The sequence below is a fragment of the Salvelinus fontinalis genome, chromosome 30 (genome assembly GCF_029448725.1).
Source record: "Salvelinus fontinalis isolate EN_2023a chromosome 30, ASM2944872v1, whole genome shotgun sequence".
Lineage (NCBI taxonomy): Eukaryota > Metazoa > Chordata > Actinopteri > Salmoniformes > Salmonidae > Salvelinus > Salvelinus fontinalis.
In genome coordinates, this window is record NC_074694.1 from 24,186,193 (window position 1) to 24,202,233 (window position 16,041).

Sequence of the window (16,041 nt, forward strand, 5' to 3'; positions counted from 1 at the left end):
ACATTTAAACTTGAACAGTCTACGGGAGTCGGCACAGTATCATGATGAGACGATTGAATCTCACACGAACAGTCACACCATGGAGAAACTGTTTCGCCTTACTAAAACAAGGGACTAAACCTGCCCTTCACCTTCTTCTGTGATACCTGACAGTTGTAAAAGTAATCTCAGTAGTTCTTAGTTAATGTACAATAGGATCTATGAGTCAGGACAAGGAGGGGACCTTCTGGGCCTCTACTTTATAGCTGCCTCCTAACCTCCAAGTACTTAGCTTATAACCAGTACTACATTTTAAGTTTTTCGTCTACTTAGACCAAATGTCACCCTCTTGAAAACTGTACACACACACACACACACACACACACACACACACACACCCGTTCAAAAGTTTGGGTCACTTAGAAACGTCCTTGTTTTTGAAGAAAAGCATATTTTGTCCATTAAAATAACATCAAATTGATCAGAAATACAGTGTAGACGTTGTTAAATGTTGTAAATGACTATTGTAGCTGGAAACTGCAGATTTTTTTATGGAATATCTACATAGGCGTACAGAGGCCCATTATCAGCAACCATCACTCCTGTGTTCCAATGGCACGTTGTGTTAGCTAATCCAAGTCTATAATTTTAAAAGGCTAATTGATCATTAAAAAAACATTTAGCAAATATGTTAGCACAGCTGAAAACTGTTCTGATTTTTAAAAAACATAAAACTGCACCGGGGCCTCCCACTCCTCTTTCTATTCTAGTTTGAGCCAGTTTGTGTTGTTCTGTGAAGGGAGTAGTACACAGCGTTGTATCAGATCTTCAGTTTCTTGGCAATTTCTCACATGGAATAGCCTTCATTTCTCAAAACAAGAATAGACTGATGAGTTTCAGAAGAAAGGTCTTTGTTTCTGGCCATTTTGAGCCTGTAATCGAACCCACAAATGCTGATGCTCCAGATACTCAACTAGTCTAAAGGAGGCCAGTTTTATTGCTTCTTTAATCAGAACAATTTTCAGCTGTGCTAACCATAATTGCAAAAGGGTTTTCTTATGATCAATTATCCTTTTAAAATGATAAACTTGGATTAGCTAACACAACGTGCCATTGGAACACAGGAGTGATGGTTGCTGATAATGGGCCTCTGTACACCTATGTAGATATTCCATTATTAATTATTTAAATCAACCGTTTCCAGCTACAATAGTCATTTACAACATTAGCAATGTCTACACTGTATTTCTGATCAATTTGATGTTATTTTAAATTTACAAAAAAATGCTTTTTCAGAAACAAGGACATGTCTATGTGACCCCAAGCGTTTGAAGAGTAGTAATATCTCATGTGTAAGCTGTGATGCTTTACAATTCTGGTATAAAGAATTTGGAAACTAGGTAACTGATGCAAAACGTGTGCAAGTCCACCTTTTCACTCTTTAAATTATAATTTGTCTTAAACAATGACATGTGCAGCTCATCACATGAAGATCTTGGAATGCACCAGTCAGAGTTTAGAGAACCTGTCTTCAAAATATAGGAAACCACAGTACAAACACATTGCAATATACTCCAAAACACAACCATTGAACCAATACTTCAACCTATAGGTCAGTGTTATAATATAAAAGGGTAATCGGTCACGTGGTTCACTACTGAAGCTGACAGCACCTTCAGCTCAACCAGACTAATTGCTTTAACAGCAACAAAACACACAGCTTACTGTAAGCTGTGAATCCTCTGTTAGTGTGTGGCAGTGGGTCAAAGTGTATTCTAGTACTTGCACTGCAGACACAGGCCTTATAGTAGACCAGCCAACATGGAAAAAGTGCTAGATCAATCTATGATGGGGTGATATACAAAGTTAGGCTCATTGCACGTAAAATTTCGATTTTTTTAAGGCAAATTTCAACAGGTTAAAGTTAAAATCTGGTGAAAATGGGCATAATGGAAATAGTAATAGATTTGGGTCAAAATCCTGAAATTCTCAAACTGAGTGGAATAACAAACAAACACTTAGACCATGGAATGGATGGATTTATAGTTACTTTTCATATAGTTATGCTTTAAGACAAGCAAATATACAGAAAGGATGACAATTCTGATGACGTAGACCCTCTTAGAAAACTGTGGGAGACCCAATTGAACCAGGATTATTAACCTTGTAAGAATCTGACTTTCTGGGCCAGAAATATTGAAACTGTAATGCTGTTTTTAAGGGCTAAAACGTACAAGTAGCCAAATAGGATAGTCAAAGATTCAGAGCAAATTTCCTACATTAACTGAGAAGGGTCCTTGGTGGTGCTACAGTTGAAAACATTTGAATGTTCATCCTTTCTGTATTTGATTGTCTTATTAAAGCATAATAAACTGTATGAAAACATTGTCATGTGTAGTTGTTCAATTTCTGTATCACCCATGTACAGTATAGTTCAAAGTCAACATCTACTTGTTTTAGGACTTCAAAGTCCATGAATAGATTATCAGCACTTTGCATTTTCTTATCAGTTGGATAAGTGGAGGCTTGTGGGCCTCAATACATAACAATGACAATGAGTGATTTTAGTGTCAACTTTAATTGAATGTTCAAATTGAATATATATATATATATATTCAGTTTCAATATGGTAGGTATTTCATTCATTGTCTGTGTATCATGTTTACAAATGATCATCTCAAATTTATCAAAGTATACAGTTGATGTCGGAAGTTTACATACACTTAGGTAGGAGTCATTAAAACTCGTTTTTCAACCACTCCACACATTTCTTGTTAACAAACTATAGTTTTGGCAAGTTGGTTAGGACATCTACTTTGTGCATGACCCAAGTAATTCTTCCAACAATTGTTTACAGACAGATTATTTCACATATCATTTACTGTATCACAATTCCAGTGGGTCAGAAGTGTATATACACTAAGTTGACTGTGCCTTTAAAGAAGCTTCTGATAGGCTAATTGACATAATTTGAGTCAATTGGAGGTGTACCTGTGAATGTATTTCAAAGCATACCTTCAAACTCAATGCCTTTTGCTTGACGTCATGGGAAAATCAAAATAAATCATCCAAGACCTCAGAAAAAAATTGTAGACCTCCACAAGTCCGGTTCATCCTTGGGAGCAATTTCCAAATGCCTGAAAGTACCACGTTCATCTGTACAAACAATAGTACGCAAGTATAAACACCATGAGACCACGCAGCCGTCAAACCGCTCAGGAAGGAGACGCGTTCTGTCTCCTAGAGATTAACGTATTTTGGTGCGAAAAGTGCAAATCAATCCCAGAACAACAGCAAAAGACCTTGTGAAGATGCTGGAGGAAACAGGTACAAAAGTATCTATATCCACAGTAAAATTAGTCTTATATCGACATAACCTGAAAGGCTGCTCAGCAAGGAGGAAGCCACTGCTCCAAAACCGCCATAAAAAAAAGACAGACTACGGCACACGGGGACAAAGATCATACTTTTTGGAGAAATTTCCTCTGGTCTGATGAAACAAAACAAGAATTGTTTGACCATAGTTATGTTTGGAGGAAAAAAGGGGATGCTTGCAAGCCGAAGAACACCATCCCAACTGTGAAGCACGGGGGTGGAAGCATCATGTTGTGGGGGTGCTTTGCTGCAGGAGGGACTGGTGCACTTCACAAAATAGATGGCATCATGAGGAAGATAAATTATGTGGATATATTGAAGCAACATCTCAAGACATCAGTCAGGAAGTTAAAGCTTGGTAGCAAATGGGTCTTCCAAATGGACAATGACCCCAAGCATACTTCCAACGTTGTGGCAAAATGGGCAAAGGACAACAAAGTCAAGGTATTGGAGTGGCCATCACAAAGCCCTGACCTCAGTCCTATAGAAAATTTGTGGGCAGAACTGAAAAAGCGTGTGCGAGCAAGGCCTACAAACCTGCCTCAGTTACACCAGCTCTGTCAGGAGGAATGGGCCAAAATCCACCCAATTTATTGTGGGAAGCAAGAGGAAGGCTACCTTAAATTGTTTATCTTGGGTCAAACATTTCAAGGCAATACTACCAAATACTGATTGAGTGTATTTAAACTTCTGACCCACTGGGAATGTGATGAAAGAAATTAAAGCTGAAATAAGTCACTATTATTCTGACATTTCACATTCTTAAAATAAAGTGGTGATCCTAACTGAGGTAAGACAGGGAATTTCTACTAGGATTAAATGTCAGGAATTTTGAAAAACTGAGTTTAAATGTGCTTGGCTAAGGTGTATGTAAACTTCCGACTTCAACTGTATATTCATATATTAAACTTATCAGATGCGTTCAGATGTAGTTTTTAAATTCAGCTAAAGGTAGAGAAGAATTGGGAAACAGAAGCTAGTGATCCCAATTGTGTGGTTTCTAAAGCCAATGTGACAGGTTTAATAGTTTTCCCCCCCTATGAATTGGCTCTAGCATTTGAACAGTTGGAGCCATACTTTTATGACCCCATTTCTGAAAGTTAAGGAACATGTTCATTCCCTCTGTTATGCTCACAAGCCGCATGATGCTCACAGGACTATGCAATTTTTGTCCCAATCCCTTCCAATTTGGCATTATCAAACACTCTGTTGTAAACAGAAGCTTTATCTCATAGCCCCTCCAGCCTTTCCAATCGATGAAATCTTACGCTTGTGACTGACTGGGTTTAACTAGGTCTCCTGCATGTCACAAGACTGTGTTAGCCCTGTTACTAAACCACTAGTCTTCAGATACTGCTACACTCGCTAAGTCTAGGGGTCCTAGGCCTAGCTAAATGGTCTGTAACCTGATTTAATGTGTTTGTTTACCTGAGAAGTCAGAGCATGTGGACCGTGTTGTATGCACTTGCCCCAGAAGACAACAAACTTACCTGGATCCAGGGCGAGCTCCATCTTGACTCTTTAGTTATTGATGTTCAAAGTGATTACCAACAAATAATAGTAACAGCTTTGCAAGCTGCCACACCCTGATCAGCCACACCTGTGCACAATCAATACTTAACAAGACTTCTTTGCAGAGCACAGCACCTGACCCAGTTGCTGGCAACTCTTTAGGTCTCAGACAAATTACTCATCATGCGAGCGTGGTCACTGAACCACCTGTGTTACACTTCACCCCCCCCCCCTTTGACCTCTTCCTTGAAGAGACCGATCCATGTCACAGCACCTTGCTCAGCAAGCTAACACAGTTTTATACTATGAAGGAACCCAGTCAGTCACATGTCATCCGTATAATGAGTAACCTTACCAGACACTTGAAGACTTGTGTTAGCGCCCCAAATGTATCCCCTAGGGATTTAGCTAAGTGGGCTAACACGGTCTTGTGACATACAGGTGACCCGGTTCAAACCCAGTCAGTCACAAGAGCAATATTTAATAAGTAGTGGAAATGTTATCTTAGGGATATGAGCTAGCTTCTGTTTCCCATATAGAGTGTTTGAGTCTATCAAATCAGATAATGCAGAATTTCGTTTTTTTGTCACACTCACTTCTTGGAATAGGGACGTAATATTTTTTATAGCTCAAACCGTTCAAACAGTAGAGCCCATTCATAGGAAGAAAAATAATTAAACATGCCATATTGGCTTTTGAAACTGCTCCGTTGGTACCGCTAATTTCTATTTCCCACAGAGAGTGTTTAATTCCATCTGTTCTCCTCTAATTTTGTTTGAGGAAAATTAAGTTATTAACCTCTACAGGATCAGTGTCTGGACCTCGGGACGGTTGAGCTAACGTAGGCTAATGTGATTAGCATGAGGTTGTAAGAAACAAAAAAATTCCCAGAACATCTGATATCCTTGCTTCAGGTCCTGAGTTACAGGCAGTTAGAATTGGGTATGTCATTTTAGGCAAAAACATTTTTTAAAGGGTCCGATCCTTGTTGAAGTTAAAATAAAGGATATACTGTATTTTTTGTAACGTTATATACGGTGGATTAGGCGCTACAATTTAGCATCCTCTTGGATCGTACTTATGTCATTGGGCCAAAGTTTTAATGAATAAGTTTACAAGTGGTAATGTTGTAATAAGGTTACAATAGGCGACAACCTTATATTGAATTAGTTTACAATATGTGGGTTGCAAGTTATCACAGATACTGTGCCATACCAAACCAGTCTTGATCTTTTCTGAATCTCCCTAAACCAATTCCAACTTATTCTTCTCTTCAAGCAGGTAGATAAGCATTTAGAAAGGTAAAACCATTTGAACCTGTATTTGAGGAAATAATAAAGTACATTCAGCAATTTGACTCATTATGTGAATGCTATAGGCCCATAGGCGTATCCGATGGGTGTAGTGAAGGTAGCTAGCCTTGCATCACCACTTGGAATACTATAAATGACATGTGTCCAAGATAACTTTTAGGCAATTATTAAGAAGCTGAGAGACAAAGAGCTAATATCTTGCAATCAATGTCCTAGTATTAAATTATTGAGTTAACCTTAGCTCAGAGCTGCACGTTTAAAGGCCAAGTATATACAGTGCATTCGGAAAGTATTCAGACCCCCTTACTTTTCCCACATTTTGTTATGTTACAGCCTTATTCTAACATTTATTCAATCATTTTTTCCCCTTCATCAATCTACATACAAAACCCCATAATGACAAAGCGAAAACAGGTTTTTGGAAATGTTTGAAAATGTATTACAAATAAAAAACAAAACTTATTTACGTAAGTATTCAGACTTTGCTATGAGACTCGAACTTGAGGGTGGAGAAGGGCCTTGGTCAGGGACGTGACCAAGAACCCGATAGTCACTCTGACAGAGCTCCAAAGTTCCTCTGTGGAGATGGGAGAACCTTCCAGAAGGACAACCATCTCTGCAGCACTCCACCAATCAGGCCTTTATGGTAGAGTGGCCAGACAGAAGGCACTGCTCAGTAAAAAGTACGACAGCCCGCTTGGGGTTTGCCAGAAGGCACCTAAAGGACTCAGACCATGAGAAACAAGATTCTCTGGTCTGATGAAACCAATTTTTTGTATTTTTCTTCTTTTTACTTTTACCCCTTTTCCGTGATATCCAATTGGTAGTTACAGTCTTGTCCCATAGCTGCAACTACCGTACAGACTTGAGAGAGGTGAAGGTTGAGAGCCGTGCGTCCTGCTCTCTTAACCCACTGCTCTCTTAACCCACTGCTCTCTTAACCCACTGCTCTCTTAACCCGGAAGCCAGTCACACAAATGTTTGAGGAAACACTGTCCATCTGGCGACCGTGTCAGCGTGCATGTGCCTGGCCCGCCACAGGAGTCGCTAGAGTGCGATGGGACAAGGACATCCCGGCCGGCCAAACACTCCCCTAACTCGGACGATGCTGGGCCAATTGTGTGCTTCCTCATGGGTCTTCCGGTCGCGGCCGGCTGCGACACAGCCCCGGATCGAAACCGTAGGGACGCCTCTAGCACTGCGATGCAGTGTCTCAGACCACTGTGCCACTCGGGAGGCCTAAGATGGAACTCTTCGGCCTGAATGCCAAGTGTCACACCTAGAGGAAATCTGGCATCATCCCTGCTGTGAATCATGGTGGTGGCAGCATCATGCTGTGGGGATGTTTTGCGGCCGCAGAAACTGGGAACCTAGTTAGGATCGAGGGAAAGATGAACGGAGCAAAGTACAGAGAGATCCTTGATGAAAACCTGCTCCAGAGCGCCCAGGACCTCAGACTGTGGCAAAGTTTGACCTTCCAACAGGACAACGACCTTAATCACACAGCCAAGAAAAACGCAGCAGTGGTTTGGGACAAGTCTCTGAATGTCCTTGAGTGGCCCAGCCAGAGCCCGGACATCTCTGGAGAGACCTGAAAATAACTGGGCAGTGATGCTCCCCATCCAACCTGACAGAGCTTGAGAGGATCTGCAGAGAATAATGGGAGAAACTCCCCAAATACAGGTGTGCCAAGCTTGTAACATCTTACCCAAGGAGACTCAAGGTTTTAATCACTGCCAAAGGGGCTCCAACAAAATACTGAGTAAAGGGTCTGAATACTCATCTAAATGTGTTATTTCAGTTTTTATTTGTAATAAATTTGCTAAAATTTCTAAAAACCTGTTTTTGTTTTGTCATTATGGGATATTGTGTGTAGATTGATGAGGATTTAAAAAAATCTATTTTAGAATAAGGCAGCAATGTAACAACATGTTTAAAAAGTCAAAGGTTCTGAATACTTTCCGAATGCACTGTATGATATGTGTAGTGTAAATAACAGTTATCAATAGACCTAATAAATTACGAACATATAGTCAATCAAATAATTACTCTGTAAAACGAAGAATGCATTTACTCAATTCAACTAATAAGATTGATTAGTCACAAAATAATTAACACTCAAACATTTACAGTGTACATGAAGTACATGATACATTAAAGAATAACACAGAGTAAATTACTATCACCAATAGCCTAAGTCTTCAGTTCAGAATAATCTCTAAGAGAAAAAACTGTGTGTCTGATACACACAGGAGCACGCTAACAAGTACTCAATTAAACCATTCTTCTTCTTCTTCATTGGGGCGTTATGGTGGTGAGCATACCAATATTAGGTGCATTACCGCCACCTACCGGGCTTGAGTGTGATGGAGATTATAGTCAAAAATAGTTTTAACTAACCCAAAATAGCCCGGCCACAGCCTGTGTTTCCAATGGGAGCAAATGAGTCATAGTGGGCAGAACAAGCAAGGATGTGGGTAGAGCAGAGCATGAGCTAGCAAGATCTATTGGCGCGTTCTAGCATGTATTTGCATATTTCCATTAAGGAATGCCTACTCTGTAAAGTGACTACATCCATTGGATACGCCTATGGGCATGTGCAATAACTCAGTTTGCCCTTGCACTCCTTCTAAACAACAAACTTTTAAAAAATTGGGGAAAAGAGTAAAGTCTACAAAACTTTTCCCTCTCTGTTCATAACAGATTCTGTTATTTCTTTATAACTAAAAAATAGTCAATGAAGTTGTCTTTTAGTATGGGGGTCAATGGGAAAGAGTGTTTGTTGTCCCCAAGTTGTGGATGTGGTCAAGGGGAATTCCTTGTTATGATGTGAATATCGACTCGGAGTATGGAGGTGTTCTAGATTCAGGTCTAGTCTACATAAATGGAGGAAGGAAATGATTGCTCTCTGAATTAGTTTGTTCTGGTCAGGCTTATTCCCAGTGATGTGATTGTTCTTCTGAGCATTTGCCTTTGATGTCCGTAGGTTTGACAGTGAATGAGGACATGATCTGTAGTTTCTGCTGCTGGACAGTTGGGTCATGAGGCTGTGTTGTGTTTTCCTATCTTTTGGAGAGAGTGGTTGAGGCCGTTGTGTCCTATTTGCAGCTGGTGGATTAGGCACTGCCATAAAATGTTATAATCTAGGATCCTCTTGGATTGTATTTATGTCATTGGGCAATGTTTTATTTAATTAGGTTACAACAGCTTACAACCTTATATTTAATTAGTTTACAATATGTGGGTTACAAGTGATCATAGATACCGTGCCATACCAAACCAGTCTTGACCTTTTCTGAAATGCTTTAACAACTGAAGTGCTGTCATAAATGAATAAAACAGGATTCTTCGTGTTTAAATGACCTTTTCTGATAATGGAACATTATCTCTCTAAACCAATTCAAACTTGTTATTCTCTTCAAGCAGGCAGATAAGCATTTTGAAAGGTAAGCACATTTGAACCTGTAGCTGAGGTTAAAATTGTGTTTATTAATAAACTACATTCATCAATCTGACCCCATTATTATGTGAATGCTATAGGCCCATAGGCGTATCCAATGGATGTAGTCAAGGTAGCTAGCCTTGCATCACCACTCGGAATACTATAAGTTACAGTACGTGTCCAAGATAACTGTTATGCAATTATTAGGAGGCTGAAAGACAAAGAGACAATATCTTGCAGGTGGCTCGCGAGTGGCGCAGCAATATGCTATAATAGAAATAAGGCCATGCTCATAAAAAAGAAAACCATCCTCCCCCATCTTAAACGGCACTGACTGCCACTGGCCTTCACGTGGTTACACGTGTCTTCAGTTTAGAATAATCTCTAAGATAAATTACACACAGAAGTTTGCTAACAAGTTCTCGAAAGAGTACCACAGTATGAGTCATAATACCCATAAAACCTAGTGGTCACTTTTCCCATAGGGGATTTTAGAAACTCTTAAAATAAGGGTTGTGTTTTGTGTAGGCTTACCCTATCATGATGTTATGATAACCGGGATTGACGAGAAAAGGATCGTCTAATCCAGCGGTGAGCAAATGTTTGGGCTTGAGGGCCATATCGGGATTTTGAAATTCAATGGAGTGGCTCATCGAGTAGCGCAGTACTTGCATTGCAGTGCTTGAGGCGTCACTACAGACCTGGGTTCGATCTCAGGCTGTGTCACAGCTGGCCGTGACTGGGAGACCCATGAGGCGGCGCACAATTGGCCCAGCGTCGTCCGGGTTAGGAGAGGGTTTGGCATGCCGAGATTTCCTTGTCCCATTGTGCTCTAGCGACTCCTGTGGCGGGCCAGGTGCATGCACGCTGACACGGTCGCCAGATGTAGGGTTTTTCTTCTGACACATTGGTGCGGCTGGCTTTCGGGTTAAGAGGCCATTTTTTCAAGAAGCAGTGCAGCTTGGCTGGGGCGTGTTTCGGAGGACACACGGCTCTCGACCTTTACCTCTCCCGAGTCCGTACGGGAGTTTCAGCTATGGGACAATTAGATACCATGAAATTGGGGGAGAAAAAAACGTTATATATATATATGTCTTGTGAGCCGGATAGAAGTGGCCAGCGGGCCATACTTTGCCACCTCCCCCGGTCTAACCCATCGGGTATCTCACTGCAGTATTCACACACCCTTTTTATATTACAAAGTGGGATTGAAATTGATTTAATTTGCCTTTTTTTGTCAATGATCGACACGTAATACTCTGTGATGTCAAAGTGGAAGATCAATTCTACGATTTTAAAGAAATTCATGAAAAATAATACTAATATATCTTGATTAGATAAGTATACAACCTCCTGAATCAATACCTTTGACAGTGATTATAGCTGTGAATGTTGTTGAGTTAGTCTCTAAAAGCTTTGCATACCTGGATCGCTCAAGATTTGGAATCTCCCTCCTACACACTGCTGCGACATGACTATAAACACTGCAGTGGGTTCGGCCTGAAGCTCTAACAGGATAACTCATATATCCTAACATGACATTATCAGGTAAAGACTGATTCAAAACTCACGCTCCCCGCCAGGTCTTCGTCGCACGAAACGGCAGGCGTCACAAACACCAGGAATCTTCAACTTCAATTTCTCCACCTCCACACTTAACGCTACCCCAGAAATCACTCCTCTCAATGGCACCCTGTTCCTAAGACCAAAGCAAGATACAGATCCTGAACCAAGTTGCGTCGCACGGAGCGCATACTTCCTCTGGGTGGAAGAAACACAAATAAACATCACATGTCCACATGTACCTTCACCGACTCAACAGCACCAACCATCTTTTCCATCCAACCTAATACCACATATGGATCAGCCAAAAGGCCTGAAACCCCTTTCTCCAAAAGCCTCACTACCACTGAACCAATTCTTCTTTATCATAACCATGTCCCTCGATGCAAGACTCGGGCTCCAAACCCCTCACCACACCTTCCACCTCACTTAAATCTCCCTCATTCACTTCCATTTCACCTCCAGAACTCGGTCTGGCGCCCAGCTCACTATGTTTGCACTTGACCACAGTCTTCTTCGACACACCATCTCCCCCTCTATCACCATCTCCATCAGATTTAAAATCAACCTCTGCTTCTCTCATTCTCTTCAACCTGTTTTTCCTCTTCCTCCAATCCTTCTAAGAAATCCACCTTTCCATAACATTTTCCCAATACTCATCTTCTCCATACTCTGGTACCGCAAAGTCGTCATCACTTGTCGATACAAGACTTTGTAGATTCCTCGCTTGGGCTGTTCAGCTGCTCTACAGTGGGCACCAGCATCTTCTCAACCTTAACGTACACGCGCTTCTTCTTCCATCCCATACCTCCACTAACCATTTTCTTGTTCACCTCTGTGTTGAATGCTTTTCCCAAGGGGCTGCGCCCTCATAGGTTCATCACTTTTAATTCCAGTCAAATGTCTCTTTGTGTACACTTTTATTCTCCCGTGTGTCTCTTCCTTGTTTAGGTGTGTCATCACTTCCTTGTTTGGCCGTAGATAGCTATTACCAGCTTATCGCCCTCTACTGTCCCAGGGTTATATTGCTCTTTTTTTGGTTTTTCAAGCAAATGTCTTTTAAGGGAGTATGTGAGCACAGGCGCCAGCTGAACCGAAGCATGCTGACGCCTTTAATCATTTATTTGTTTGCAACTTAGTAGTTACTATATTCATATGTGATGGCTATATAGGTTACTTTTGTGAATGTGCTTTCTTTGATGTACAGTATACAGTGCTAGACAAAATGTAATGGCTCTTGATAAGACACAAATAAATGTTTTTTTCCTATGCATAGTGCATATGGCTTAGTCAATCTGAATGTATAGATGAGTGTGTGCTATGAGTAAAGTCATTGCCTTGTTTCTCACAAAATGGCTACAGAACCTTCACCATTGGTATGCTAATGTTGGGTGCTGTAAACTGCTTTTCAAATTGCTTCAAACCGTTCTTACCCTATCATTTTATGTACAGTTGAAGTCGGAGGTTTACATACACTTAGGTTGGAGTCTTAAAACTCGTTTTTCAACCACCCCACAAATGTCTTGTTAACAAACTATAGTTTTGGCAAGTCGGTTAGGACATCTACTTTGTGCATGACTGTCGGGGTGTGATTTGTCGTGGGCATTCTATGTTTTGTTTTTCTATGATTTTGTAATTCTATGCTTTGGCCAGGTATGGTTCTCAATCAGGGACAGCTGTCTATTGTTGTCTCTGATTGGGAACCATACTTAGGTAGCCCTTTTCCCTCCTCTCAGTGTGGGAAGTTAACTTTGTTTGTGGCACATAGCCCTTAAGCTTCATGGGTGTTTTGTATTGGTTATTGTTTTTTGTCGGCGTCATTTCTAATAAATGGAATATGTACGCTCACCACGCTGCGCTTTGGTCTACTTCATTCGACGACCGTGACAATGACACAAGTAATTTTTCCAACAATTGTTAACAGACAGATTATTTCACGTATAGGCTAATTGACATCATTTGAGTCAATTGGAGGTGTACCTGTGGATGTATTTCAAGGCCTACCTTCAAACTCAGTGCCTCTTAGCTTGACATCATGGGAAAATTTTAAAGAAATCAGCCAAGACCTCAGAAAAAAATTGTAAACCTCCACAAGTCTGGTTCATCCTTGGGAGCAATTTCCAAACACCTGAAGGTACCACGTTAATCTGTACAAACAATAGTATGCAAGTATAAAGACCATGGGACCACGCAGCCGTCATACCGCTCAGGAAGGAGACGCATTCTGTCCCATAGAGATTAATGTACTTTTATGTGAAAAGTGCAAATCAATCCCAGAACAACAGCAAAGGACCTTGTGAAGATGCTGCGGGAAGCAGATACAAAAGTATCTATATCCACAGTAAAACCAGTCCTATATCGACATAACCTGAAAGGCCGCTCAGTAAGGAAGAAGCCACTGCTCCAAAACCGGCATAAAAAAGCCAGACTATGGTTTGCAACTGCACATGGGGACAAAGATCGTACTTTTTGGAGAAATGTCCTCTGGCCTGATGAAACAAAAATAGAACTGTTTTGCCATAATGACCATCATTATCTTTGAAGGAAAAGGGGGAGGCTTGCAAGCCGAAGAACATCATCCCAACTGTGAAGCACAGGGGTGGCAGCATCATGTTGTGGGGGTGCTTTGCTGCAGGAGGGACAGATGCACTTCACAAAATTTGTGGGCAGAACTGAAAATGCGTGTGCGAGCAAGGAGGCCTACAAACCTGACTCAGTTACACCAGCTCTGTCAGGAGGAATGGGCCAAAATTCACCAAACTTATTGTGGGAAGCTTGTGGAAGGCTACCCAAAACATTTTGTTAAACAATTTAAAGGCAATGCTACCAAATACTGATTGAGTGTATGTAAACTTCTGACTCACTTGGAATGTGATGAAAGAAATTAAAGCTTAAATAAATAATTCCCTCTACTATTATTCGGACATTTCACATTCTTTAAATAAATTGGTGATCCTAACTGACCTAAGACAGGGAATTTTTACTAGGATTAAATGTCAGGAATTGTGAAAAACTGAATTTAAATGTATTTGGCGAAGATGTATGTAAACTTCCGACTTCAACTGTATATTTTGAGTTGCTCGAAAGTTGTTTTGATTTAACTTCAGGAATTGTTCTTAATTATTTCAAAATTTTGGTTATTTTGTTTATTTTCTCATTTTCAATGTGATTACATTTTCTCTCAGAGGAGGAGTTTGATATCTTTTGTATTCATCTGACTGACTTGATAAAAACATCTGAAGTTATCCAATCGGATAAACAGACTATTTTCAAATCAAATCAAATGTTATTGGTCACATACACATATTTAGCAGATGTTATTGTGGATGTAGCGAAATGCTTGTGTTCCTAGCTCCAACAGTGCAGGAGTATCTAACAATTCACAACAATACACACAAATCTAAAAGTAAAACACTGGAATTAAGAAATATATAAACATTAGGACGAGCAATGTCGGAGAGGCATTGACTAAAATACATTGAAATACAGTATATAAATATCAAATGAGTAAAGCAGTATGTAAACATTATTAAAGTAAGTAGTGTTCCATTATTAAAATGACCAGTGATTACATGACTATGTACATAGGGCATCAGCCTCTAAGATGCAAGGTTGAGTAACCGGGTGGTAGCCAGCTAGTGATAGCACTTTAACAGTCTGATGGCCTTGAGATAGATGTAGTTTGTCAGTCTCTCAGTCCCAGCTTTGATGCACCTGTACTGACCTTGCCTTCTGGATGATAGCGGGGTGAACAGGCTGTTGCTCGAGTGGTTGATGTCCTTGATGATCTTTTTGGCCTTCCTGTGACATCGGGTGCTGCAGATGTCCTGTAAGGCAGGCAGTGTGCCCCCGGTGATGCATTGGGCAGACCGCACCACCCTCTGGAGAGTCCTGTGGATGAGGGTGGTGCAGTTGCCGTGGCTAGGGATGCCGTCTGGGCTGGCAGCCTTGCGAGGGTTAACACGCTTAAACGTCTTACTCACATCGGCTACGGAGAACGAGAGCCCACAGTCCTTGAGAGCGGGAAACGTCAGTAGCACTGGGTTATCCTCAAAGCGGGTGAAGAAGGTGTTTAGCTTGTCCAGAAGCAAGGCGTCGGTGTGCGCGACATGGGTGGTTTCCCCTTTGTAATCTGTGATTGTCTGTAGAGCCTGTCACATACGTCTCGTGTCTAAGCTGTTGAATTGCGACTCCACTTTGTCTCTGTTCTGACGTTTTGTCTGTTTGATTGCCTTACTGATAGAATAACCACACTGTTTGTATTCGACCATATTTCCAGTCACCCTGGTTAAATGCGGTCATTCGGGCTTTACATTTTGCGTGAATGCTGCCATTTATCCACGGGTTTTGGTTTGGGTAGGTTTTAATAGTCACAGCGGGATCAACATCCCCTATACACTTCCTGATGAACTCAGTCACAGTGTCCATGTATATGTCAACGTTATTCTCAGAGGCAACCCGGAACGTATCCCAGTCCGCGTGATCAAAACAATCATGAAGCATGGATTCTGATTGGTCAGACCAGTGTTGAATATACCTTAGCACGGGTACTTGCTGTTTGAATTTCTGCCTATAGGAAGGGAGGAGCAGAATGGAGTCGTGATCTGATTTGCCGAGGAGAGGGCGGGGGAGGGCCTTGTAGCCATCCCGAAAGGGGGAGTAACAATGGTTGAGAGTCTTTGAAGCACAAGAACTACAGTCAATGTGTTGATAGAACTTCAGTACCATTTTCCTCAAATTTGCTTTGTTAAAATCCCCAGCTACAATAAATGTGCCCTCAGGATATGTGGTTTCCATTTTGTACAAAGTCCAGTATAGTTCCTTGAAGGCAGTTGTGGTATCGGCTTGAGGGGGAAT